This window comes from Hibiscus syriacus, unplaced genomic scaffold, assembly GCF_006381635.1.
Source record: "Hibiscus syriacus cultivar Baekdansim isolate YM2019G1 unplaced genomic scaffold, ASM638163v2 tig00111582_pilon, whole genome shotgun sequence".
In the NCBI taxonomy this organism is placed as follows: Eukaryota; Viridiplantae; Streptophyta; class Magnoliopsida; order Malvales; family Malvaceae; genus Hibiscus; species Hibiscus syriacus.
Genome location: NW_024063126.1, coordinates 1,528,872 through 1,553,964, shown reverse-complemented (window position 1 = coordinate 1,553,964; position 25,093 = coordinate 1,528,872). Strand labels below are relative to the sequence as shown.

General features: G+C 33.5%; 1 pseudogene; it reads left to right on the top strand.

The window, feature by feature from the left end:
* Window positions 1–2,063: 2,063 nt before the first annotated feature.
* On the top strand, window positions 2,064–24,873 carry LOC120165218 (annotated as a pseudogene).
* Window positions 24,874–25,093: the final 220 nt, after the last annotated feature.

Below are 25,093 nucleotides of genomic sequence, written 5' to 3'. Positions count from 1 at the left end.
TCAAAGAGTCATTTTAGGTCCATAAGAAATTACCAGTCGGTGTTGAACCTATACAAGGAATTACCAATAGCGATTGAACCTGCCAGTGTCTTCAGTCATACCATAGTCCCAGAGTACCCCGTATAAAATAATTTCAGTCAGTAATAGAGATAATAGAAATCAAAGCAGAGATCAAAGGCCATAACTGAAATCAGAGATCATAATAGATATCAAAGTTCAGAGCAGAATCAGAGGTTAGACTGTGTTTCAGATAATAGAGACATACTTTTAAAATCAGAGAAAGCATTTTTATGATAAGGAACAAACTAGAGATTCTAGATATTATTCGGTGATAATAGATAATCTTATCAGAAAGGGAAATACGGATCTTCATTATACCGATAGAATGTCAGAAATTAGAACCACTATCGAATAGGTTCATTAGCTGACAGAAATCATCAGTTATTCAAAACATGATTTATTAGGATCATACAATATTCAAATATTTTTCGGAGGCACTATATAATCAAAAATGTATTCAGAATCCTTTGCATATGAGTTACTTGTGTTTTCTTATATGACAGAAGTGATTCCATTATTCAGGAAACTAGAGGCATTTCTGTTTTGTATCGATCTATCGGGATATCAAGTTAACTCGAACTGTACAAGTCTCATCAATGATACGTATCAACCAGTCAAATCGTTGCACTTCTAGAGTATTCACTTTTTAATACAGACAATTCTTGTCGAATTGATCATCTTCAAAATCATCGCGGAATGGATCTTAGGGAGACGAACAGATATTCCAATGGTCTTTATTTCATTTCTATATTGCAACGATATCAGGTAATGTTGACGTGCTTGATTTGGGGTTCATAATCCTTAGGGATGGTACATCATGTAAGTTTATCAGCGTTTCCAAACTTATACAAATCACTTACTTAATCCTCAGTCATTGAGGTTACTTAGTTCATTTAGTAGTCAAGTCTATCTCGGTCACTTCAAAGTTTCCAGAGTAATTATATCGTTTCCAAAATTTGAATACATGCAGTACTTCCATTCCATTTAATTTGGTCATATAATAGTCATATTGTTATACGAGGTTGATATATTCATTTCAAGACTGAGAGTATTAGTTATTCCAAGGCTTGGACATGCTTCGAATCATATTACACTTTAAGGGTATTATCGTCATTTTATTCAATTCAGTATGTGGCATTACTTCGGATAACTTAGGCTTGATAGTATTATAGTTCCTTAATAGTTCAGGGTACTTTACTCAATTGATCAATTGAGGTTATTTTCTACTAAGGGATGTCTTGGTTCTTTTACTGTGTAATGGCATTCTCATAATTTTACTCCATAGGGCTATTTTTGGTAATTTATTTTCCAAATATTTCCAACATTTACTCTTTAACGAGATTAATCAGAATTTATGCGTTTTGAGATTGATTGATTTACTGATTAAATTACTGAACTTAGATTTGGTTCTGATCGGTCTACCAAGTCAACTGAGTCTTATACAGTGTTCCGTCTTTATTCCAAATTTAGTTTGAGTCCAATGATAAATAAATACATCTCATGGACCAATTATTTCCATCCACGTATTTACCATTTATCAGTGAGTCCCGAAAAGCATACAAAAGGTTGTAAAGTATTATCTCGATTTCTATGTCATATTGATCGACCAATTAATCTCTATTCAATCACTCTTGAACTTGAAATCAAGGTCCAATAATTCCTCGGATACAAATCTACTGAATTTATGTCAGAAACTGAACTTAAATGAGAAATCATATTGAATCCGAAGGTAAAACATTGAAAACGGCTTATCGGGTGCGAATTTGGCCAAACGGACTTCAGATTCAGACTTAGGATGTCAAAAAATGTAAAATAGGGTTTTTTGGATAATTTAACTTTTTCGGTCAAAGTCAACGGTCAATGGGTTGACTCTCGAAGTCAACGAGTTGACTCAGTGATTGGTTCATACCAGGCAGGTTGGGTTGGGTCAGATCAGACGGGTCAGGCAGGCGGGTCGACTCGGTTCTAGAAAATTCCTTGGACCAAAATAATCCCACGCGCAGATGGTGGTGCTTGGCGGCGCATGCAAAGGCGACAACTGTTTAGGTGGTTGGTCGATCACTCCCATAGCATCCAAACAGCTAAACAACCACATCAATTCTTAAATCAACCTAAAATCGTCAAAATCAAAAGAAATGGATGAAACTCTTACCCACGCCGATGATGAAGAAAAATGACAACGATGCCTAACCTGACCGGTCAGGTTTCGAGCATGACGACGATGAAGCTAACGGCATAGGCGATGAGGCTAGGTTTGAGGTGGCCGAAATTTACCAAAAACCGACGCGACGGGGTGAGGTTTTTAACCGAGCTTCTTCGACGTTTCCACGGAAATATCCACTTCTCTTGTCAATTTGACAGAGGGGTTTCGGTCGTCGGCTACTGGAATTTCGTTTGGACCGGGCAGTGCACACTACTGCCGACCAGAGACTAGCTGGAGCTGGTTTGGGAAAAGGGCGAAGAGAAGGCTTGGGTTCTCTCGGGTATAATGGTGGGTATTTTTCACCACCTAATAAAATATGGGATAATTCGGGTTCAATTCCCTGAATTTCCCACAAGTTCTGAAACTAAACTGCAACTTTGAAAATTTTACAATTTGGTCCTCAATTTCTCCCTTGACACATTTTAATTCGATACTTAAAATTATTAAAATTTAACCCTTAAATTGGTGTGACAGCAAAGATTAAGAGGTAAAAGTTTTCTTCTGATCTTCGAGGATGACGAATTATTCATGCTTTAGAGGATTTAAACTGTCATACTTGAAAGAGATATTTATTGATGTGAGTTTATGTCAGATAACATGGGTCAGGCGGAAAAAGTAACATGGCTTGAGGTGGAACGGGTCCCTATCCATTGTTGGAATCATACTTCCTTCAAAAAGGTGGCAGAAACTATAGGTAAGTTAGAGGCATTGGAAGAAAATGCAAATGTTTCCTTGGACTGTGGAAAGATGACCATACTCGCAACGCTAGTGATATGAGGATTAATGAAATAATTGAAATCGGAGCATCAAGTAAACTTAAAATGTCAAAGAAGGGAAGAAAGGAAGAGTTGATCTAAACAAGCAGCGAGGACCAATCAGAAACTTCACCGGAACTGAAACAGGAACAGTCACCGGAGTCAAACAAGGAAAGAAAGAAGCGAGGAGGACATAACATTAAATGAATCGTGTCCTGAAAATTACCTAGGTGATAAGAGCAATGATGTTGTGGATTCGTTTGAGAACGGCTGCAAGATCGAAGAAAGAAGGGGAAGATATTTGCACCAGATTCTGATATCAATAATCAGATAAAGGTCCAGGTGGCAGATGAAGTTCGAGCTCAAATTGGGGTTTGGGCACTACAAGGGTTTCTATAGTTGGATCTGGTCAAGTAAGGAGGGGTTGATGGAGAAAATGTTGGGGGTTGATAAGGTTTTTCTACAGATGGGCTATTGCAGCTTAATGAAAAGATAATAGAGGATTTGTATTATGGGCTGTAAGTCTCATAGGGCCAAAATGTATCTCATTATTTTAGAAATGTGGTTAAATTTAGTTTAATGTGTTAAAGAAAAAAAAATTATAATTTTTGCATACCCATTAAAATTTTGAGCCATATTCTTAAATTTTAGATCTTTCATTTGAGTGTGATGATATTATTAAGGGGCATGATCAGTCATATAGCTTTAATAGAAGAGAAGCAAGGAATGAAATAAAAGTTTGGTGCCACGAAGAAGATTCGGGTTGTCTCAAAAAAAGTGGACTAATATACAGCTAAAAAATGGCGAGATCGAAAACTTAATAAGATAATTAATAAAGTCGGTAAAGCGATACCTATTATGTTGACAGACTCATAATGTTGTAGGTAGAAACATGAGAAACTATTAAAAATTTGGTAACCAGTAAACTTTGGTTATCGGTAGATATACATATATATAAGTCCATAGTTTTTCACTGTGAAAAACATTAATTTAAGGTTATCTTTTGAGTGAGTTTTAAGATATTAATTTAGTAATTATACGCATCTAATGATTTATTTTATGTATATATATATTATTAAATTAAAAATAATAAACATAGATATTACATATATTATTATCTTTGGTTTAAATTGTTAAATTTACATTCCAATAATATTTATAAAATATCTAAACAACAAATAATTTTTTGGTAAATGAAATTATTAAATTAATATTGTAGGTGAAAAACATGAAACACTATTAAAAAAAATTTTAAACATAAATTACATAACTTTCAACAAAGTATTGATACATGTACAAAAAGTATCGATACTTTCAACATATCTGGTAGCTCTTTACCGGTCTTGTTATAATGAAACTGGTTTTGTCATTTTTTACCTGTTATTGTTGTGTATCGATACATTTTTATAAAGTATCGATACTTCAACATATCCGGTAGCTCTTTACCAGTTTGTTATAAAAAAACTGGTTTTGTCATATTTTTACCTGTTATATTGTTATGTATCGATACATTTTATAAAGTATCGATTTTATAGACACTATTACTGTTTTTCTTTTAAATTCCAAAATTGTCGATACTTATTTAAATGGAATCGATACTTTCAACATATCCGGTATGTAGTTTAATGTAATAGGTAGCGCTTTTTTTTTTACCGTTACATTATTAGCAACCTTAAAAAAAAACCGGTAAGTATTTAATGTAATAGGTATCGCCTATTTTTTTCCGTTCACATATTAAGAACCTTAAAAAACCGGTACAATTTTAATGTAATAGGTAACACCTATTTTTTTTACTGTTTACATTATTAATAACCTTCAAAAAAACCGGTAGGTATTTTGTAATAGATAGATCCTATTTTTTTTACCATTTACATTACCTTAAAAAAAACCTGTAGGTATTTTAATATAATAGGTAGCGCCTATTTTTTTTTTACAGTTTACATTATTAACAACCTTCAAAACAAACCGATAGATATTTTAATGTAATAAGTATCGTCTTTTATTTATCGTTTGCATTATTAACAATCTTTAAACAAACCGATAGCTATTTAATTTAATAGGTAGCGCCTATTTTTTTTACCGTTTACATTATTAGTAACGTTAAAAAAATCGGTACGTAGTTTAATAATAGTTAGTGCCTAAATTTTTTTACCGTTTACATTATTAACCGTTTTAACCGATCACTTGTTTCAATCACGTCTTTTTAACCTTTTTTTACGGCCTCACAGCATAACTTTCTTAGAAGATTCAAAGTAGACTCATTTTTCCAGAATTAAAACAGACGAAAATAAAAGGCACAAGAAGTATGAGTCACTTTTAGATATTCAAGACAAGGTCTTTTCAATTGTCGAACAATGAAGAGAGATCGTGCGCTGAAGAAGAATAAATTGAAGAAATCTGATTTAGGTTCTTCCGAGCCATCAGGGCAATCTTTATCTGACTCTGATCTAGAAAACAATGGGTAACTACGACCATAGAAGCGGAGAAAACCTTTCATTGGGAAAGAAACTTGGTATCCATGTGATCGGTGCTGAAAATAGGTTCTTAAGGAGTTGGCGTTGTTGGAGATTGTTGAATTAAGTGAGCGGGTAATGGGAGCTGAGTAAGCAGTACGGTGAGGAGATTGGGTCTATTATGAGGATTATGAAGTGGAATAGTTCTCCAGCAAGAGTCAAAGATAGAGTTTTTAGGTGGGTAGGATTTTTGTAGATTATGGCAGGATGTCAAATATGAGTTCAGGGTTTTTCTAATTGTGGTTGATCTAGGAGTTTTGTTGTTGTTCGGGTTAAAACGAGACTTTCAAAGATAAGCTAGATATCCGACTAGAGTTTCATTATATTGAGAGGAATTTAGCTTCATTCATGGCATGGTAGGTGGTTGGCGATGTTTGGTGATTCATGGTCGGAGGTGTTTAAAGGATCTGGTGCTAAGCTCTCTTATTGTTTGAAGTGCTATTGTGAGGTTATCGATCATTATTCTTTTTTGGTAGTTGTTGCTTTGTTCTTATGTCATGACGATTTTTTTAATGGGTGTATGCGGAACGATTTAAGAAGTAAGAATTAAGAATTAGAATTTTTGAAAATATTTAGAAACGTTTGGAGTCACCATCGACCTTTGAGATTAGGTAGGTCAAAAACCCGGGAAATACCCTTCAATTACGAATTTGTTCCTGTTTTGAAAATCTAAGAATTCAAATATTTATTTAATTAATGATTCTTTTTATTCCATAAATAAAATATTTTAACCTAATTAAGATTTTTAGAGAGAAACGCACGATATTTTCTATTTCCAATTAAAAAAGAAACTAACCCTTAATCAGAATTAAAGAAAATTTCTTATTTTTTTAATCAAAACAATGTAATACTGCCATTCCCTAAAAATTTAGAAAATTAAATAAATAAACCCTAGAAAGAAAAAAAATTAAAGGGTGACAGGTTAGTCAAATTCTTATTAAAAAGAATAAGGATGATCGTTGATTTAAAGAACCAAGGCCAAGCCTTTGACGTTAATCAAACAACGTGTCTTTCGAAGATTTTTCGCACAAAAGTTTTTTTTTGTATTCGATAGTTTCTTTGTTTTACATTTTATATTTTATTATTTTCACATCATTATTTTTTTTTTGATTTATTTTATGTTTACCTTGATATAATAAAAAATGTGAGATAATATTTTGTGAGGAAAATTTATGGAAAAGTTTCCTAACTACAAAGGAAGTGCATCTTTGAGGATGTTCGCACAAAAAGGCATTCTTTTACCTAACATTTCTAAAAATTTAATATAATACTATACTCTTTTAAATATATCATCCATAATTAAGGAAACATCATTTTGTGAGGGGAATCCATGAAAAAGTTTCCTAACTATAAAGGAAGTACATTTTCAATGATTGTTCGTACAAATGATGTGATTCCTCTTATAAAAATATTTGTAATTTTTTGGGGTAAATAAACAATTTTATTCCATAAAAATATGTTTGTGCTATTTAATTTTTGTGCCAATTGCATTTATTATTGTCATCATATTCTTATTTGGAAAAACAACGTGTTTTAGTTTGAGAAAATTGTCATATTTTAATAAATTTGAATAATTAGAAGGAACGCAATTTAAATATATTTTTTGAGTTTGTAATTTCCCAACATTTAAACATCATATAATAGTTTAGGTACCAAATTTGGGCGTTGTGGGGGTGTTCACCCTTCCTCACACGTAATAGACTCTCGAACTCTTAAAAATGATTTTTTGGTAAAACGCATATAATGTTTTCATCATTTAATGATTTTCTGAACTCGTTAAAAATGATGTTTTAGGTTTCCAACCTACCTAACTTAAAGGTTTGTGACGACTCCAAATTGAAATTGTTCCAAATTATATTTCGATCGCCTTCCCCGAATTAAGTTTTTTAAGTCTAACGAATCCTCGGAGATGTTATGTCAGCTTGGCGACTCCACTAGAGATTTAGAGAGAGCCAGGCCATAAAAAAATTATATGTTGTTTTATTATTGGGAATTGCAAACTTAAATTGTATTTAATCATGATCCTTTTGTTTATTTTGATTATCAACATATCATGCATTATTCTATTTTTTAACTAATTAATTTGTTTTTATTTTATGGTCTTCAGATTTGAACAATTTTTTGAGCTTGTAAAAGTTTGTCTTCTGTCATGTTTTTGAAGATTTCTGAGTTTATCCTCACACACAACACATGAATTTACATATCATAAGCTCACTTATGAGCTTTGTCCCTTTTAAGTTGAGGTGAAAGCTTAGCCTACGTGAGATAACTTGTTTCTCTGCATGGGTTTTAGCAAGTAACCTTTGCGGTTCATATACCTTATGTCTACACGAGATAAATTGTTTCTCAGCATGGACACAAGGGAATATATCCTCTCAATTGAATTCGATCATGAGCCTGTAATGGGCCAGAGTTGAGGGTTTGGTTGCTCAAGGGGACACGACATCAAGGACAATTCGAGTACTTTTTCCCGTTAGAGCCTAAACCAACCATGCATGTAGTGAACCGTAGAATGATCACCCTAGGTAGAGCCATGCAAAACCTCCGCCGTTAGTAGGTGCCAAAATAGGTGTACACGAAGGAGGAACGACTCTAAACCTTTACTTTTTGCTTTAAATTCAAAGAATAAATTTCTTTTGAAAGTTTTGAATTAGATCCATGTGGTTAGGATCAATTTCGTAAAAATAAATCATTTGGGTAGAAATCATGTCTGGGTAGGTTTTCTATTTAATGAAAGCATGCTCGGGTAGATACCATGATTGGGTAGGTGTTATATTTAAACATCATTTTTTAATTCTATTGATTATCTTACATATACTAGCGTTTCTTTTTTTTTCTTTCATTTTCACATTTTTTTCTGCATTGCAATTCATCAACATGACATAATGTGAAAGTATTGATCCACAAGAGGGTAAGTGAAATTTTCATATAGAGAGATAGAAGTTTCAATCAAGAAGTCACGTACGCAGACATTCACCTATGGCTTAAAGAAGTTTATAGAGTACAAGAAAGAAAATTGCTCAAATCATGCAACATTTGAGACTGCAAAGATGATCCACTGATTTGAAAAGTAATCCAGTAGTAAGTCTTATCTATAATCATCCATTACTAATCACCAAGGAGTGACACGTGATTCTAGTACTGCATGGGTATTAACTGAGTTAGGTTTTAGCACTTGAGGGACATAAATTTCGAGGGAAGCTATGAGATGGAAACAACCCATTTCAGACTCGTCTAAGCAAAAAAACATGGACTATCTGTAAAGTGAAGGTTTTATCTATGATGAAAATTATTCTATGATGTTCATCATTGGGATCAACATTTTATTTGCATTTGCATTTTTTTTTTTATATTTCATTTTTTACAATATATATTCTCATTTTGTTTTTTTTCAAATCTTTTACACATGAAATTTGGGAGAAATTTGTGTAATATTCCATGGCGGAGATTAAAAAAGAAAAAAACAAATTGGAGTCAATTTGGTCTTCTTAGGGAAAGATAAGAGACATGAATGAGATTTCAGCACGTGTTAATAGAATCGAGAAACTCCAGCAATAACTTGTCAAGATTCAACAAGAAATGAATGATCAAGCGAAGAAGTGTCAGGACGAGTCTAAAGAGCATATGTCTAAATTGATGCACATGGTGACTGTCTTGATCATGGAGCGAAGCTACCAGAGGATCCTACTATAGAGACTGTTAATGAGACTTTGAATTTGGGTTATGCAGCCAAGGTAGTGACAACATGATCAAGAACCTTTTGAGAGGTATGGTAATCCAAATCAACTTCAACAATCGGGTGTGATTCTAGAAATATGACAGAGATCATGCCGGGAAAAACTAAAATTGAGGGTGAAACTTCTAACATGAAAGTTGAGTCTGACTAAAAGAGAGAGGCATTGAGAATTTCAAATGCCAGTAAAGAAGGCTAAAAAGAATAATAAGAAAAAGAAAATGATACCCTCGTTCCGATTCCAAGGTCATATTCAGACTTGTTACTCTTTCTCTTCGAAAGTTGCCTTCTAACACCTATTCCTCCAAGGCCTAATACTTATTAACGTCCAGATTGGCAAGGTGTCAAAAATTCATGCAGTTATCATTCTGGAGATTTTAGGCACTCTATGGAAAGTTGTGCAGTTATGAGATTAAAGGTTCAAAACTCATCAGGGAAGGGTTGTTATGCTTTGAAGATACAAACCCTAAACTCCTCAATGAGGAGAGATCTACAAACCGATGTCTCCCATGATATGTTAGTCAAAAGTTTAATATTCAAAATTATATCAATGATCATTCATTAGGACTTCAAGATCATAATAGTGAAAAGAGAAATGAAGTCAAAAGAGCTTCTACCCAAATTTTTCATCTTATACAACAAATTGTATCCCAAGTTGGTCGAAGCCCAGTTGATTACTACATCTGGCTAAGCCTCTATTACCCTTTATCCGAGTTGGTATAATGAGAAGTTTCCTGTGAATATCATGCCAGGGCCCGAGGACACTTTATAGAGAATTTTGGTAACCTCAAATGACAAGTCCAAGATCTCTGGCTCATGAAGTTATAGAGGTGGATGTCACAATCAGTAGGTTTAGTCAAACAAATGAGAGAAACCCTAGACAGAGTTGATAGGGCTAAAACAAATGAAGTACATACATAAAAATGCGTGAAGAAAGAAAAGAGCAAAATCAAGGAAAGTATGGTATCTGAGGAAGAGTTAAAGGATTCAAATCTCGAGACTTCTTTGAATTTGAAAAAGGAGAAGGAAGTGGTAAAACGATGAAAAGGAAATTAAAAGAGAAGTAATCTATCAGAAAAGATGTCTTGTAAAAATATGACCCTCAAGTTTTTCAAGTGCCTATTTTTGACATGTTATCCCCTTTAATAAAGAATCAATACCTCACCCACAGGCCCTTGAGAATGAGGACTAGCCATATGTTTACGGCTATGACTCAAATAGTTCTTGCGATTTTCATCTGGGGGCATTGGGCCATCCCACTAACAAGTGCAACTATTTTGGAAGAGAGAAAGGCTCGTTGACAAGGGAGTCCTGAAGCAAAAAATGATCGAGAGATGGGGAGAAAATGAGGGTAAAGACCCTAATCCAATTAGACACCCAACATTCTAGGAATAATAGAGTATTCTAGATGAACAAGTGGAAATTTTATCCACCACAGTTGCGCATTACGCTGGTAGCGTTTTGTTAGAACTTGTTTGGGTCCTTTCTCAGCTTTCTTATAAGGATATTTAAATGAACTTAAACTACTTTTAGAATTTTGAACATTGAATCAAATTTGCAATCTTGAAATTCTTTAAATATCTACTGAATTAAAGATTCTTTAAATAATTAGAGTTATAAATTTTTGACAAAGTGACAAGATTGAAAACTGATAAAACAAGGACCTTTGATCTTACCCAAAAGATACACTCGAATACATACCCTTCACTTGTCGGGACCGAGCTAGCCCTCTCGTCGTATGAAGAGAGTTAATGTCTTGGCATTCAGGTATGTAAGGATGTGGACAAAACAAGACATCTTTAACAGATTGGAAAGCTGATCGATTTCTACTTTTGTTAATGATGTTCAATGATGATCATGATCTTCACAGATGGAATAGTCATGTAGGTGAATCTAGTTTGGGTCAGTTGCTTGGAAATTGAACTCTAACGATGAGACTTTCTAACTTTTAACAACACCTGGACTATAATAGGTTCTTCTTGACAACCTTAAGAAATTGAATCCGTATACCCAAAATATAATTATATATATACAATAAAGTTGACCTATTTCACTAAAGCAATTGGTTATATAGGAAACGCAAAAACCCTGGCTTTATGAATAAATTACATTCAAACCATGACACCAATCGAGTATTTGGAAATTTGGTGTTTGCTCCACTATGATTGTCAAGTCAAAGACTTTGTGTGACATAAATTCTTCAGCTATCCAAATAAAGGATATTATAAAATATGTACAATAAAGCTGAATTCAGCTAGCCAAACAATAGCAAATTAAATTGAATTTACTAAATAAGGAGTTTTGGTGAAGATGAACTAAGGGAGTTGAGGAACACTTGTTATAGTCAATTACACACGAGCACTCGGGCATTTCATTTTTAGATCGATATTTCTGCACTACCTTTGCTAGAGGAGTCCACGAAGCTTGAACAAATAGAAGATTTCAGAGAACTGAAACAGAAATGTTCTGAAAAGTGTAGCAATTGAATATTTATTTTGACTTCATCCACTCAATATGCCAAGCCGACAAAGAGAGGCATGTCACATGGTTCACGTGGGTATATAAACAAAATATGATATCTCGATGACTGAAACCTTAGAAAATATAAAACCAACATGAAAGTCCTGATTCTTGTCAGAGAAATATGTGTGAAAATTTAAAGAACAATTGTTTCTTTTGATATTCTGTGAACTCATGTTACGATTTGTTTCAATTGTGAAGTTGAATTAAGGAGCAATATTTTTGAAAAAAAACTTTATTAAACATTTTTCAAAAATACTTTTAACTGATATTTTTCAAATTTTGAAATAAAGGAAGAAAGAAAAAACATTTTCAAACAAGACAATCTCTCCAGAGTTGATCTTGGTGTTGATATGTGGTTCTCAGAAACAAATCTCGGGTTTAGAATCAGTGCTAGAGCCAGAAATGATAAATGTTGGGGCATTTTTGAAGGCACGTATCTTCTAGAAAGACAAGATCATTGAATTGAGCGGGCATTTATTAGGCAGAAAGGCATGAAGAATGAAAATGGTGAAGCAGAGACAGTGAAACTTACTATATATGATTATATTGTCCATCATCACAACAAACAATTGCATTATTCTGGTGATTTCCCATGCATTAATGTTGGCAAGTCAAAGCGTTCCACTTACATTACCATTGAGCTTTTCTCTTCGGTGTCCTTGCAACTCTATACAAAAGCTTTGAACAATGCAAAGAGTTTCCATGGTTGAAATCTAGATAGAAGCCACTGGAAAAGATGAATAAGTTACTGAATGTATCACGTACCAGTAATTATGGTGTGCTAGACCATATTCGATCATATAAGGTTTTTAAATTCTATTTTCACTCAGATGGAAGGTTGTGTTCTTCCGGTTCCAAGGTTAAACTGACGAAGTTTTATTACCGTGGAATGAGCATGAAATCTTACAACAAAAAACAATGGAGCCAAGTAAGATTGAATGATGGGATGTCGTTAACTTATCAACACGATGCGATACAAATAGCCTCATTCGGGTTCAATTTAGATAGATCCTCTATTTAAGGCAAGTCAAGAGCCCAATCAGAGTAAACACTACTATCTTGTTGAAAGAATTTAAAGAAATGATCAGGGAAAGCCAATCTGAACTTCCTGAAGCTCCACATTTCCTCCTTTGTGTTTTACCGGATAAGGAAAATTCTGATCTTTATGAATCTTGCCGAGTTTGGCATAATGTCATAGTGTATGGCTCCAACTATGGTTAATGATCAATATCTTACGATTTGTTTCTATAAATCAATACAAAGCTTAGAGGACTAAATTCGATGTTAGCAATTGAGCAAATACCTTCAATTCCAGTTGTTTCTAAGGTTCCAATCATCATCATGGGCATATATGTGTCTCACGTTTCTTTGGGGCAGTCTGATATTCCATCAGTTGCTGTGTTGGTTAGCTCTTGGCAGTGGTCATTGATTTCCCACAACGGAACTGTTGTGCGTAGATGATCTCCGAAGCTTGGAATGATAGATTCTCTTTTCAAACCATCTGGCAGGGATGATGATAGTATCATGAGAGAATATCTGTTGGATTTCTACACAAATTCAGGCAAAGAAAGCAAATTTTTATCAGGGAAAAAATTGTTGGGGCAAGAAGAAATTAATATGAATCAATAATTGCAAGGATGCACACTGGTGCAAATAAAGAGTGAAGACAACCAAATGAGAGATAGAATAAAGATTGTCCATGCAACCATTCCCATCAGATCAAGGAAGCATGCATCGACACATATATACATCACATGAATATTTGCATCATACATTCATCATCGCATGCAATAAAAAAATGTTTTTCCTTATAGTAAGGATGCTTTTATAATCTCTTTTGAGAAACTAGTTTCATCATTTTCAAGATTGTTCATCCAAAAACATCAATCAAGTCTTTCTTAAGATTGTTTTTTCCCTGAAATCCTTATTTCATTCTTAAAAGCCATTTTTCTCCTCTTATGTGAACATCATATAATTTTCCTCCCTCAAGGTCATTTTCTCCTCTCATGAATGAGAGTCGCCTACAACATGGTCTCTTTAACATCATATATTTTATTTGAAAGTGTCCAGGTCTCTTCAACATGGATGAGCAGAGTCGTCGACAACACTAAATTATCTCCAAATTGACTTCACTTCCTTAACAAGAAGGAATAACGTCATCTTCAATAAATGATTCATTTGAAAGAGGCCAGAACTCTTCACCATGGATAAGTAGTGTAATTTTCAACATCAAAATTACCCTAAAAACAATATAGTTAACAAACAACAATTGTATCCTTTTAGATTATTTCTTTTGAAAAAATGTTGAAAATATCTCCCTTGAGATAAGAATCGCCATCAACTTTCAAAACGACAAAGACAATCGACAAAAACTCGTTGTCTTGTTGTTCTTGCCCTATTCTTGTTAACACTATAATAGCAAAGAGGGGCAGCTGTAGACACCCGTTTTTGCTCGGGTCTTATTATTAATATTAATTATTATTGTTATTATTATTATTATTATTATTGTTATTATATTATTATATTATTATTATTATCATTATTATTATTTTTATTACATTTACAGGCCCAGTTTTTTAATCAGCCTATCCTACTGGCAGGCCTAAGGATGAAAACCCAAATACATTAGGTTTTCACCATGTTCTAGCATAGCCACCAAATCCCAACCGTCATATCAAGATGAAATTCAAGGGTCTAGATCGTCTCAAGATTAGGGTTTTCACCCTAAGGCTCTACCAATCGCCGCCACCAAATAGGGGATCTCTTCATCTTCCATGCTCGCCTGATATCACCGCCGACGAGATTCGTACCGGCCACCAAATCAAGGTCCATACATACACCCAAATACATATATTAGGCGTGGTCTTCACCGAAAAGTGCATTTCCTCTCTCGACCATGCAACAAAAAAAGGAAAACATATTATTTTTTCCACTTTTTCGGTATCTCGAACCATGTATAAAAACCATCAAAACAGTGTATTATGATAAAGGAAAACCATTCGAAAATACTAAATACAAAATACAATTTTTCATATTCAAAGAATGAACCAAGCTAATTTATTTATTTATTTATTGTTCCTTTTTTACTATTTGAAAGAATAAACCAAAACCAAATAAAGGTTAGATTTTTACCTTAGTGGTGGGTTCCTCTCACCGGAATAGGAACGGTCATCGAAAAAGGTATACCTTTAGGGTCTTGTTTGGTTTTCGATAGATTGTTTTAGGAAATAAAGAAAGGTGAAGTTTTTAGGCCTATTAGGTTGAGTTTGGTGGCGGTCGAAGAGTGTGAGAGCCGCTATAGAGTGCTGGTGGAGTTTTCTTGTTTGGTTTCGATCAAAGAAAAATAAAATGGTTTTGGTTTCTTTTAGGGTCTTTGGGGGATCTAGGTTAGGGTGGATGTTGAGTTAATCGATTGACGAAATCAACCAAGAGGGAGGTAAATTGGTAATTAAATTTTTGTGGAAGCTCATGCAGAAAATTGAAAGTAATTGCACAACTATTTAGAGTGGTTCGACTTTATCAACCAAAGTCTACGTCCACTACCTTAGCTATCCACACTAAGGATTTTCCAACAAATTCACTAATTTGTTCTTTCTTTTGAGGACAAAGAGTAACCTTACAACTCCCTCAAGAATTATACCCCAAATTTGAGCACACTCTTTTTCAAAGAGAAATACACAAATTTGCAAACTTCCAAGGAAAACCTCACAAGGTAAGATGTTTGCACAATTCTATAACAAGAAAAGAACACTCAAAAATAATTAAAAATGAGCACAAATGGTGTTCTTGAAAGCAAAATGAATATTGAAAGGAAAATTGGCTTGATTTGTACAAACTTGGTGTTTGATGATTCTCTCTTGTTTCTCTATGTTTTTTTGTTGATCAAAGGCTTCAGAACTTGTTTAAATATTCACTCAATTGATTCTGAACGTTGGGGATGATTAGTGGAGTCAATGGAGCCGTTTAAGTGTGAAAACCATTAATACAACAGCTTGGAGCGTGGGGGGAATCGGTACCCCTCATGGGGAATTAGTTCCCTAAGTGTAAAAATCAAATATTTCGACCGTTAAATAGGGGGAACTGGTACACTGGGGGGAATCGGTTCCCTCCGAGCATACTGGAATTCTCGGAGCCAAACCATTCAGGGGGAATCAGTACCCCCTTGGGGGGGAATCGGTTCCCTCTGAGCAATCTGGAATTTTTGGCTTTGAAATGGTTCGAAATATTTTGTAAAATCGTTTTGAAATTATTTTAATATTAAAACTTAATTGTACATTTAGTAAGGATTTAAAATGAACTTTGAAATACTTTGAGTAATATTTGATATTCGATTTAATATATCAAATATGCTTAGAAAAATCATTTTCAAAATTAAAATTCTTTTAATTTAATTTGTTATATCAAACAACAAAATGTTTTCAACAATCTCCCCCTTTTTGATATAACAAAACATTTTAAGATTTTCTAATTTCAAAATGAATTTTGATTTTGAAAAATACTACTCCCCCTTAGTTTAACACTTCTACCCTTTAAAACATTTAACATTTCTCCCCCTTTTTGTTAAATCAAAAAGACTCGTAAAAGATTTTAAACAAGGTTTTGAAATCATTTAGCCAATTGATTATAATATATATAGCTTAAGCTGCTAAGATCACAATCAAGAGAACGTTAGCCATTAGTTCCATAATTCAATATTCATAAATAATGTGAAATGACAAAAATTGGTCATAATGCAACTAATATGTAAATGATGCAAAAATAAACATTAATCTCAAAATGAAAGTTAAAACCAAACCAAATATATCAGCATGTAAGTTCAAATATCCAATTATCCAACAAATTCAAACACCCAAAATAAAACATCCATGAACATCAAATGTTTCACAATTAAAAGTTCTGAGTTCGGGACGATAAACACATTGACCCAAAGACCGAGTTTGATAAACAATTACTAAGGAGACAACCATAAACCAAGGTTTCTATATTCTTGGAAGGAACAATGTTTATGGAACTCACTAAAGATGATCTGTGGGATAATCTTCTTTTTATGTGGATACAATATATCCACCATATACTATGTTCCTAAGGGAGTACCTACCTCCGGATGATCTAAACCACCAAGAGATCATATAATGAAGAAATCTATCACGATAAGTTCTTAGGGTACTCTCACTATCCTTAGACTTATAGGGGAATCCACAGTCGCTTTTTCATTAAACCTGAGTTATCTAGTCCGAATGGGTAGCGATTGTACCGGAGTCAATAAAAATGAATTGTCCTAAAAGATAGGATCGAATTTCTATAATTTCATATCGGCGCTCGTTTTGGACACATACCACATTGGAATAGAAAAATACAGACTAATTGATGACCAAATGTTTGAGTTTAAAGAGTTTATCAAACTTCTAGGATTTAAGAGTAGGAAATATTGGGAAGTCCATATCTTCTATAGCTTGAATCGAAGGGATACGTCTTCCTGGATTTTGTATGACTCAAAATAATATGGTACTGATATAGATCTTGTCTACGACCAGGTACGTGAAACAAGAGTTCAAAATGGTCATATTTGGGTTATTGGATTGGGTGGAATAAGAGGTCGGTTTTGACTTGAGCGACTGACAATGTCCTAGGTCGTTTAGGATTTGACATGGTTTAAGAATCGGAATAGAATATGTAACCTGCAAATTTAAACACATGTATGCAATATAATCAAACCCAAAACTCAAATGAGTCCTCAATATTTCAAGTTTCTCTAAACCGAATACTAAAGGGCATGTTTGAAAAACTATTGGAAAATAATGTTTGAAAATCATCATATAAACAATGCCCGATGTAATGTTCATCTTAGAACTAATCAAAACTAGTCCTAAGTTCAAAATCAATGAAATAGAGATTTTGAAATATTATCTTGAAAATTTGGATTTTAAGAGAATGTGATGTTGTTTGCAAGGATTAGAAGTTGAAGAAAGATCTAATTATGACTTGTATTTGATGATTTTGGCAAAAATGGAGATTTAGAGAGAAAAAGAGGATGAACGACGTTTAATAAAGAAGAGAGGGTTTGAGCAAATATTGAGTTCTACCCGTGTTAAAACCAGAACCCCATAGGGGTATCGATTCCCCCAGGGGGGAATCTGTTCCCATTCAAAGGGGGAATCGGTTCCCCTTCAAGGGGGTATCGATTCCCTCTTCCCTATAATTAAAAAATATGTATTTTAAAAATCAAAATGCTAAATTAATCTTTTCTAGTGGTATTGGCAACTCATATATCAAAAATTAATTATGTTCAATCAAATTAATCATTAAACTACATTTGAACATAAAGTTAATTTTTTATCAAGAATCATAAACTCCCCCTAACTAATAGCAATGAATGTAATCAGAAATTACTATTATATATTTTTCATTTAGTCTTAAAAGTGCTAAAATTATTTTAAACACTAAGTGAGATAAGTCGTAAACCTAATTCTCTCATAAGTATCCAAAACGTTCATTGTCTAAAGGTTTTGTAAAGATATCCGCTAATTGATGCAAAGTAATCAATAATTCTAGAACTACATCTTCCTTAGTGACATGGTCTCTAATGAAGTGTTGTCTTATTTCAATGTGCTTAGTTCTAGAGTGTTGGATGGGATTTTAGTGAGACAAATAGCACTAGTATTGTCACACTTGATAGGAATGGTACCTACTTTAATTCTATAATCAAAAAGTTGTTGTTTCATCCATAAAACTTGTGCACAACAACTACCGTTGAAATGCATTCGGCTTCAGTGGTAGATAATGCAACACAATTTTGTTTCTTTTCTTTGAAAACCAAGAAATCATATTTCCAAGGAATTGGCAAGTACCGGAGGTTCTTTTCCTATCTAATTTGCATCCTCCATAATCCGCATCAGAAAAGGCATGCAAGATAAAGCTAGAGTCTCTAGGATACCAAAGTCCTAAACTAGGAGTGTCTTTAAGGTATCTAAAGATTCTCTTAACAGCTAGTAAATGTGATTCCTTAGGACATGATTGAAATCTACATAAGCAAACACTAAACATAATGTCTGGTCTACTTGCAGTTAGATAGAGCAAAGAACCAATAATTGACCTATATAATTTAACATCCACACATTTACCTCCTTCATCCAAGTCAAGCTTTGTAGAAGAGCTCATTGGAGTGTCATGAGGTTTCCCATTTTCCAGTCTAAACTTCTTGAGCATATCTTTGACGTACGTAGCTTGATTAAAGATGCCATCTTTTCTTTGCTTGATTTGGAGTCCCAAGAATGAGAGCTCCCCCATCATGCTCATTTCGAATTCACTTTGCATTAGCTTAGAAAATTCTTGGCAATGAACATCATTAGTAGAACCAAATATTATATCATCAACATAAATTTGAACTACTAATAAATCTTTACCTTTATGCTTTAAAAACAATGTAGTGTCAACCTTCCCTTTTGAAAAACATTTTTCAATTAAAAAGTTTGACAATCTTTCATACCAAGCTCTAGGAGCTTGTTTTAAACCATAAAGCGCTTTTGTCAATTTAAGAACATGATCCGAAAATTTTGAATCTTCAAAACCTGGAGGTTGTTCCACATACACTTCGTCTTTTATAAAACCATTTAAAAATACACTTTTAACATCCATTTGATATAATTTAAATTCATGAAAATATGGAAATGCTAATAACATTCTAATTGCTTCCATCCTAGCTACGGGAGCATGTTTCATCATAGTCTATGCCCTCTTCTTGAGTATACCCTTGAGCAACAAGTCTAGCCTTGTTTCTCACTATATTACCACTTTCATCAAGCTTATTCCTAAATACTCATCTAGTACCTACAGTAGATTATTACTAGGCCTTTCAACTAATGTCCATACTTTACTTCTCTCAAATTGATTTAATTCTTCATGCATAGCCATAATCCAATGTCATCATTTAATGTTTCTTTAATATTCTTAGGCTCTATGCATGAAAAAATGCAACATAATTACAAATATTTCTAAGATAAGATTGAGTTTTGTACCCCTTTGGATGGATCACCTATAATCTCACCATCCTTGACATAGTTGTACTCTCTTGGATAAGATATTTCCCTTTCTTCAATGGTTGGATTCTCAAGAGGATTATGAGTTTTCCTCATCTTTTGTTTCTTCCCTTTGATAATGATTCTCCAATGTCATGTCTAACGTCATTTGTATTTAATACCTACATCATCATTCAAACAATCCTTCCTCGGAAGGAGATTATCATCGAAAACAACATGTATAGACTCTTCTACAACCAAAGTTCTTTTATTAAATATCGATAAGATTTAGAATTTAAGGAATAACCCAGAAAAATTCCTTCATCACTTTTAGCATCAAATTTGCCAAGGTTTTCTTTACCGTTGTTTAAAACACAACATTTACATCCAAAAGGATGAAAATAGCTAATGTTAGGCTTTTTATTTTTGAAAATTTCATATGGAGTTTTCTTTAAAATTGGCCTAATCATTACTCGATTTACAACATAACAAGCGGTATTTGTGGCTTCCGCCCAAAATATTTTGTCAAATTATTTTCACAAAGTATGGTTCTAGCCATTTCTTCTAAAGTTCGATTTTTTCTCTCAACAACTCTATTTTGTTGAGGGGTTCTAGGTGCTGAAAATTATGGCTAATACCATTAGAATTACAAAACTCATTAAATCCAAGATTTTCAAATTCAGTGCCATGATCACTTCTAACACTAGTGATAGAGTAACCTTTTTCGTTTTGGATTACTTTTGAAAATGTGATGAAATTTTCTAATGTTTCATCTTTAGTACTTAAGAATAGAACCCAAGTATATCTAGAATAGTCATCTACCAAGACAAATACATATTGTTTTCCACCCAAGCTAGTAGTCCTAGTTTGCCCAAAAAAGATCTATGGATCAATTGTAATATTCTACTAGTTGACACATCATTAATGGATTTAAAAGAAACTCGCTTTTATTTTCCTTTAGCACAAGCATCACAGATTTTATCATTATCAAATTTTAGTTTAGGCAGCCGTCGAACCAATTCTCCTTGAACTAACCGTTGCAAAACACTCATGCTAGCATGTCCTAGTCTCCTATGCCATAACCAACTATCATGCTCATCCTTAGCAACTAGGCATAAATTAGTCATATTGATAGAATTTAAATGCACCATGTAAATGTTTCCTATTCTATGACCAACAAGCATAATCAAAGTAGATGCAATGTCAATCAATTAAACACTTAATTTAAAAAATAAGACATTGTATCTTTTGTCAAATTCATCTAATCAGATTATGCTTTAATCCATTCACATACAAAACATTATGCAATGTTGATAATCGAGATTAAGAGCACATGCATAAAGTTTTTGTAAAAATGTTATGCATTAAAACTTTATAATATTAAAAAAAATGCATAATCATTAAGAAAATTTAAGGTCAAAATTTTTGCAAAACCAAAGTTCCTGAAAAATTGATATCAATTGTTAAAGAGATATCAATTACATTTTGAAAACAATTTTGACCAAAAATTAATATGATGAACTAGAGTTTATAAAACATTACCAAAAATTATTAGTTCATCATACAATATTTTTCAACATACATGAGATAAAACATAATCATTTAGAATTAAAAACCTCATGCATGCATAAACTAAATGAGCAACCAAATAAAATAAAAACATTAAGTTTAGAGGTTACCCATTCATTTTTCATGTGTGGCTAGGGCATCTTGAATATCATCATCTTCATCATCATTGCTCTCACTCACCTACAAGAGACATTTAAGTAGATTTTGATATACAAATTCTTTGGATCCTTGAACATTAGTTTCAATGCCTCTTGTTCCTTTTGGAACCCATACTTGTCTAATTTTAAATTGTTTTCCTTTCTTTAAAGGACAAGTATGTTCCTTATGACCATGATAATGACAATGTGAACATATTGTCATTATTGAACTAGATGAATTATTTAAAATGATCTCTTTTTCTTTTGTTAAACATTCAAGCTTAACTTTCAAATCGAAATTTTCTTTTTCAATACTTTCAAATTTCATTTTTGAAAGCTCTAAATCCTTCTTCAAGATTTCATTTTGATTTTCAAAATCCATTTTCGTTTCTAGAAGAAGTTTGTTTAATTTGAAAATTTCTTTTTCAAAGTTTTCAGATTTTATTTTTGAAAGCTCTAACTCCTTTCTCAACATTTCATTTTGATTTTCCAAGTCTGTTTTAGCTTTCAAAAGAAGATCATTTTTAGCAATAAATTTAGAAATAAATTTATTGTATTTAGAGTTCATGGTCTCAAACTCCAAAAATAATTCATCATAAGTATCTTGTAACTCATTAAAAGATTTTGAATTTAATCTATTTGAGTTAGAAGATACCTTTGGCTCTGTGAGAGCTAATAGAGACATCACCTTTATTGGTTCTTCTTCTTCCTTGTCTCCATAGATCTCCTCAAGCTTATCCCACATCTCCTTGGCATTTGAACAAGAAAAAACTCATTTATATACATTAGGATCAATTGCACAACACAATATGTGCATAGCTTTTGTATTTTGTTGAGCTTTCTTCCGTTCTTGATCACTCCACTTCTTTGCCTTCTTTGTAGGAGAAGAATATCTTTTCTCAATCATCATCCAATCTTCCATATCAAATGCTTGGATAAATATCATCATAAGCTTCTTCCAACGACGATAATTTGTTCCATTGAAGTGTGGAGGCACGTCAATTGGTCTGGATTCTTCCATGGAGAATGAACCGGAAGTGGACGCCATCTTTATCGATTTAACTCTTCCCGATCTACTCAAGAGGCGGTTAAACCTTCAAATGAGTCAAGCTCTGATACCAATTGTTGAGTTAATCGATTGACAGAATCGGTCAAGAGGGGGTGAATTGGCAATTAAACATTTGGTGGAAGCTTTTGCAAAAAATTGAAAGTAATTGCACAGCGATTTAGAGTGGTTCGACTTTCTCAACCAAAGTCTACGTCCACTACCTTAGCTATCCACACTAAGGATTTTCCAACAAATTCACTAATTTGTTCTTTCTTTTGAGGACAAAGAGTAACCTTACAACTCTCTCAAGAATTATATCCCAAATTCTTGAGCACACTCTTTTTCAAAGAGAAATACACAAATTTACAAACTTACAAGGAAAACCTCACAAGGTAAGATGTTTGCACAATTCTAGAACAAGAAAAGAACACTCAAAAATAATTACAAATGAGCACAAATGGTGTTCTTGAAAGCAAAATGAATATTGAAAGGAAAATTGGCTTGATTTGCACAAACTTGGTGTTTGATGCTTTCTCTCTTGTTTCTCTATATTTCTTGTTGATCAAAGGCTTCAGAACTTGTTTAAATACTCCCTCAATTGATTCTGAACGTTAGGGATGATTAGTGGAGTCAATGGAGCCGTTTAAGTGTGAAAACCATTAATACAATAGCTTGGAGCGTGGGGGGAATCGGTACCCCTCATGGGGAATCAGTTCCCTAAGTATAAAATTCAAATATTTCAACCGTTAAATAGGGGGAATCGATACCCCCTGGGGGGAATCGGTTCCCTCTGAGCATTCTGTTTTTCTCGGAGAAAAACCATTCAGGGGGAATCGGTACCCCCTTGGGGGGAATCGGTTCCCTCTGAGCAATATGGAATTTTTGGCTTTGAAATGGTTCGAAATATTTTGTAAAATTATTTTGAAATTATTTTAAGTTTAAATCTTAATTTTACACTTGAGTAAGGATTAAAAATGACATTTGAAAGATTTGGTGTAATATTTTGATATTCGAATAATTATATCGAATATACTTATAAAATCTTAAAATTCATTTATCTTAATTTGTTATATCGAAATATCAAAATGTTTTCAACATGATGTTTTTGTGTCGTCTGCCATTTCTGCTACAAATTCTATTTAATAGTTGTCAATGCGGAATGTCAATTACCCCAAGGAAAGTTTTTCTGATGTGGAAGATCAGCCTAAGCCACAACCACAGAGCATACTAAAATAAACCAAGAGCGTTGATACCAATTGTTGTGGAATTCGGGTTAATTTCCACCAATAATAACAAATTTACCTTGAAAACTATTATCTAGGTGACTAGTGTGAAAATGATTGTACTAAAAATCACCCCAAGGTAGATTCCCAGGAAAGAGGAGGGGTCACAATGGTCCCTCTTAAAACCCACTTTCTTTAGACAGAACTACTAAGACAAGTAATTTTAATAGGACAATAATTAACAACAACTATACCCAACAATAACTATTAAATAGACATAAAAGAGAACACCAAAATTTAACGAGGTTAGACCAAAATTATTCATACCTCCTCTAACACTACTAAAACTAATAGAGGAAATATTACAAAGAGAGAGAAAGAGTGCAAATAGCCTTTAATATAGAAGAAGGCTTATATTTGTGGGATGCTTAACTAAGGAGGAGGATGGCTTTATTTATAACAAAAGAATTTCCCCTCCTCCTTATACACAACCAATGTGGGACTTTGCCAAAAAACCAACAGAAGCTTTGTTGTGTGTGGAGGAACTAAAATCTCAATCTTACCATCCTGAGGTTGTGAAAGAAGCCATTTCCATTGCCTTGGACAAAAGCTCACCTTGTGTTGAGCCGGTTTCGAAACTTCTCGAACACATGTTGATTAAGAACTTTTTACCCTAGAGACATCGGAACTGGATGCCTCCTCTATGATGCCTTGTTGGATGATGTTTCCATCGACTTACCGAAAGCACCAAACAATTTTGGAGAAATAATTGGGAGACTAGTGTTGGCTGGGGGGTTAGATTTTAAGCAGGTGAAGGAAATACTCAAGAAGATGGAGGATGACATGTACCAGAAAGCCATGTTTGATGCTGCAATGAGGATTGTTAGCTCGAATCCTTCTGGGCAAGGTCTGCTCGATTCTTCGGCTTTCGAGGTTGAGGCCTGTCGGAGCCTATTCTAAATTCTGCATGCTACTTTAAATGTTTTGTGTCCGCAAGAACTTGTATTATTGGATAAAGTGCAGCTGCCGAGGACAGGTACAATTTTATTGAGACGTATATTTCAACAGGGCATTCAGCGGTGTGTTTATTGAGATGAAAAGCACCACCATGGCTAATTTTGATACATTTTTCTTATCTTTCCCAAGCGTAAAAGCATTAATTGATTAATAAATAATAATAATAATAATAATGCTAGTCTAAAACATTTCCGTTTTTGTTGAACAAAATTTGATTCTTGGCTAATGATTCAATTGTTCATGCAACTTTTATTTATTATTTGCTTATTGCTATAATATTACCAAGTTTTCAGGTAA